The 4,926-nt window shown below is 52.8% G+C and overlaps 1 protein-coding gene across 1 annotated transcript in view; it reads left to right on the plus strand.

The window, feature by feature from the left end:
• LOC310663011 (monocarboxylate transporter 13-like) overlaps positions 1 to 4,926 on the plus strand; it is a 129,191-nt gene that overhangs the window by 21,545 nt on the left and 102,720 nt on the right. The window lies entirely within an intron of this gene.

A 4,926-nucleotide genomic window follows, 5' to 3' on the forward strand; every position in this document is an offset into this window, starting at 1 on the left:
GTAAATAATAATAATAATAATAATAATAATAATAATAATAATAATTTATTTATACCCCGACCTCCCTAGCCAGGGCCAGACTCAGGGCAGCTAACACCAGATATGAATTACAATAAAATGTAATATAAAACAACAACAACAAACAAACAAACAAACAGTTAATTAAAATACGGCTTAAACCTCGCAAGGCTGTTGTGTAGATTAAATGAGAACCATGTGCAGCATTCTTGAGTTCGTTGCAGAAAAATGGTGGGGTTGCAATGCAATGCAATACCATTAAGTGCAATAAAATAAAATAAAATAATTAAATTAAATGGTTGTAACTAAACTAGAATCCCAAAACTGTTCGGTGATTCTAATGAGCTTTGCGTAAATAGGACCTGCTACCCTGAATTGAGAGTCGACACTTTCCCCTATTACATTTTTCACCTTGAGGGGCGATGTGTGGGGTCCCCATTAACTTTAGAACAACAACCCTGTAGGTCAGGCTGCCTGATATATTTCGTGGCAGAGTCGAGATCTGAACCCGGATCCTTGGTGGTTTTGTTTTCGTTTGCCGTGGATGAAATTGGTGGCGGCGTCTCATTCCTACAGCATAGGTGGCGCATTGGGTCAGTGCGCCAGAAGGTTGGTGATTCGAACCCACCCAGGGGCGACTGGGGGGGGGGCAGGATTCCATGCATCGAAGCGGGTTGGACTAGATGACCCTTGGGGTCCCTTCCCAGGGGCTGATGGGAGTTGTAGTCCAAAACATCTGGACGTCACCAGGTTAGGAAAAGAGTGTCTTAGCTCGCCAAGGAAGGTCCCCAGAACCTATTTTCTGCTTCTAATGCCAGAACTAAGCATTTAGACGCCAGAACTAGCTATAAAGAAACCAGGGCATGTGCAGAGTGCAAAAGAGCCTAGGAATTCCTGGTGGTAAGAGCCGTTTGATAGCGGAATGGACTCCCTCGTGATGAGCTCTCCTTCCTTGGAGGTTTTTCAAGACTGCCTGCCAGGGATTTTTTGTGCTCCGATTCCTGCCTTGCAGCGGGGCTGGACTGGATGACCGCTGGGTGCCCCCTCCCAATTTGCGAGTCTACAATTCACGTTCATATATACGCCTGAAGGTGATAGGGAGAGGCTTTTGAGGAAGGAGGCGGGGATTTGACCTGCCGAGCGAGCTCACATATGCCCCCCCCCCAAGGGAAACGGACGTGAATCACTGTCTCGTTCGCCCTGGCACACTCCCAACCTTATAGTGCCCTCTTTATCAATCTTGGCCGCGGCTCAAACGCTTTAATAGACACCGGAGAGCCGGAAAGAGCAAATATTGCCGCAGCTCTGTGTGTGGGATGAGTCGGGGAGGGAACGGTGGGATGGTGTAGTGGTTAGAGCGCAGGTCGGTCCTTTCCGTCAGGCCAAAGAAGCCTTGGAGGGGGAGGGGAGGGGTGGAGAGAAGGCTATAGATCAGGAAAAACAGGCATCCGGCAAAGAAAGGGTGGTTCTCCGGCCGGCTGCCACATTGGCACTCTGGCGGTCTGGACCGAGGCCTTCTTCCACAATCTTCTTCCGCCCAAGGCAAAGCAAGCGTCTATTTTTAAGGCTGGGCACGCCCCCCCTGCTGACCGCTGCAGCGTCCTGTGAAATCCGAAATCTAAATATAATACGAATCGGCAAGAGCATCTCGGAGTCCTTTTGCTATTTCGGACCTGGGAACTTCTTCCAACAGCTCACAAAGTCTCCCCAAACTACCCAGCTGCCCCCAGGACCTCAATTCTGCCTTCTCAGGTTTTCCAGACACCCCACCCACAGGTGGGACACGGGTGGCGCTGTGGGTTAAACCACAGAGCCTTGGACTGATCAGAAGGTCAGCGGTTCGAATCCCCGCGACGGGGTGAGCTCCCATTGCTCGGTCCCTGCTCCTGCCAACCTAGCAGTTTGAAAGCACATCAAAGTGCAAGTAGATAAATAGGTACTGCTCTGGCGGGAAGGTAAACGGCGTTTCCGTGCGCTGCTCTGGTTCGCCAGAAGCGGCTTAGTCATGCTGGCCACATGACCCGGAAGCTGTACGCCGGCTCCCTCGGCCAGTAAAGCGAGATGAGCGCCGCAGCCCCAGAGTCGGCCATGACTGGACCTAATGGTCAGGGGTCCCTTTACCCTTTACCTAGGTTTTCCAGACACCCCACCCACAGCACCACCCAAAAGCTTCCCATTTATTTCATCTCAACCCTCGAAGTAGATGAGGCCGAGAGAAGCAGGGACTGGCCCTAACATCAATGAGCCTCATGGGTCGAGTGGGGAATTCGAACCCGACTCCAGTGCTCTAACCACTGAGACAAACTGGCTCTCGATAGAGAGGGTTGATTATTTGCTCATTTCGTTTCGATCCGACCAACGAGCAGAAAGGGGGTGTGCATGGCTCTCTTCCCTCGCCCTGATATCCTCGTGTGGTAGGCCAGGCTAAGAGACGGTAGCCGAGGCAGGATTCGAACCCAGGTCCCAGTCCAGCCCTCTACCATGGGTAGGCAAACTAAGGCCCAGGGGCAGGATCCGGCCCAACCGCCTTCTAAATCCAGCCACACATTCTACTCATGTAAAAACACGCTGATTCCCGGAGCATCCGTGGGCTCCAGAGAGACAGGTTTGCTATCTCACCTGCTGCTTGGAAGAAGTGGAACATAAGAAGAGCAGAGGTTACAAGGAAGGAAGGGGGTTTGGGCTGGGTGTCCATCAATATGCAGATGATACCCAGCTCTACCTCTCCTTTAAATCAGAACCAGTGAAGGTGGAGAAGGTCCTGTGTGAGTGTCTGGAGGCGGTTGGAGGGTGGATGGCGGCTAATGGATTGGGGTTGAATCCTGACAAGACAGAAGTACTGTTTTGGGGGGACAGGAGGCGGGCGGGTGTGGAGGACTCCCTGGTCCTGAATGGGGCAACTGTGCCCCTGAAGGACCAGGTGCGCAGCCTGGGAGTCATTCTGGACTCACAGCTGTCCATGGAGGCGCAGGTCAGTTCTGTGTCCAGGGCAGCTGCCTGCCAGCTCCATCTGGTACGCAGGATGAGACCCTCCCTGCCCGCAGACTGTCTCGCCAGAGTGGTGCATGCTTTGGTTATCTCCCGCTTGGACTACTGCAATGTGCTCTACGTGGGGCTACCTTTGAAGGTGACCCAGAAACTGCCAACTAATCCAGAATGCGGCAGCTAGACTAGTGATTGGGGGCGGCCGCCGAGACCACATAACACTGGTCTTGAAAGACCTCCATTGGCTCCCAGTACGTTTCTGAGCACAATTCAGTGTGTTGGTGCTGACCTTGAAAGCCCTAAACGGCCTCAAAGGCCCAGGATACCTGAAGGAGCGTCTCCACCCCCATCGTCCAGCCCGGACACTGAGCTCCAGCTCCGAGGGCCTTCTGGCGGTTCCCTCCCTGCGAGAAGGGAGCTTACATGGGAACCAGGCAGAGGGCCTTCTTGGTGGTGGCACCTGCCCTGTGGAACGCCCTCCCATAACATGTCAAGGAAATAAACAACTATCTGACTTTTAGAAGACATCTAAAGGCAGCCCTATTCAGGGAAGCTTTTAATGTTTGAAGCATGACTGTATTTTAATATTTTGTTGGAAGCCACCCAGAGTGGCTGGGGAAGCCCAGCCAGATGGGCGGGGTATAAATGGTAAATTATTATTATTATTATTATTATTATTATTCCCACACATACACAGAGTGCTCTCACCGCCTTCATTGAGCAAGTAGTGCGGACTGCTCCACATAATCACCCCAGTGAATCTGAGATTGATGGTTCAAGAATTCGGAGGCAAGAGGTTAGGAGTCCACGCGAGGCAGACACCTGCTGTCCAATATCTTGTAGTAAAGGAGAGACGCAGGATGAGGCCAGCTCCTCTGTTTGAGCCTGGCGTCAGAGGAAGCAAGCCTCCGGGTTTTGCAAAAACGACTGAGGCAGGCGCCAGAAAAAAACTCTGCCCTCCTGTGGAGACAGCGCATAGCCATGGCCTGGCTAGTAGCCGTCTAGATTGGTGGCCATCGCTGCTTCTTGTGGCGGGGAGTTCCGCAGATTAACTCTGCGCCGCGGGAAGAAGTCCTCCTTTCCCCGCTGTCCCAAATCTTCCAACACTCGCTGGAGTTAGGAGAGAAGGGGAAATCGACTTTTTCTCCGTCCACAATCTCCATGCAGCGCCCCTTTCCATTCCCACCTGCGTGGAGTTGGGGGGGATAGAGAGAAATGCCCTCGGCACATGCTCAGAGGCACACTGCCTCTGTTGCGGCTTCGGATATTCCACTGCTGGGAGAACTGGGGACCCCCCCCCCCCCGCCGCCGCGCTCTTCCCTCCGTCCTTTGGCTCCGTTTGAACTCCGGACCAAAAACTCAGGAAAAGCTGGGGGGGGGGGTGGAGAAAGAGGGGAGGAAATGGTCTCATGCAAACAGGTGCTTCCTCTCTCCGGCCTTCGCCCACCCCCAAAATAAAAAAAGAACAAAACCTTACTAACCCCTCCGGCGCGCGCCCTCTGCTTGCGAGAAATCTGACAATGTAAGGAAGCGTGAAATAAAGTCTAGAAAAAGCCTTAGGGGTCGGGGGGGGGCCTTTGAAGCAGGGAACCCCCCCCCGGCCATTCAGTGCGTTTGGCAAGATGTCAAGATTTGGGGAACTGAAAGAAGGCAGTCAGGGTTTTTTTGGGGGGGGGGTCATGCTTCCATCTTTGGGGTTGTGCGCTAAGACGCGGAGCTTCCCTGAGTTGTAAGCGCCCCCCTCTTTTTCCTGAAAGTGCTATAAATACACCCACTCCTGCCCCCCCCAAAAAAACACACAAACACACCTCTCTCTGCTTCCCAGTACAGCTGAGCCAAACTCTGAAAGGAAGGATGTTGTGACTTAACACCGTTTCCTCTCCGACGTTATAAAAAGGCCACACCGGCCCGGCCGTCCTCTGA

The sequence above is a fragment of the Podarcis tiliguerta genome, assembly GCF_965153285.1.
Source record: "Podarcis tiliguerta genome assembly, chromosome: 13".
NCBI lineage: Eukaryota > Metazoa > Chordata > Lepidosauria > Squamata > Lacertidae > Podarcis > Podarcis tiliguerta.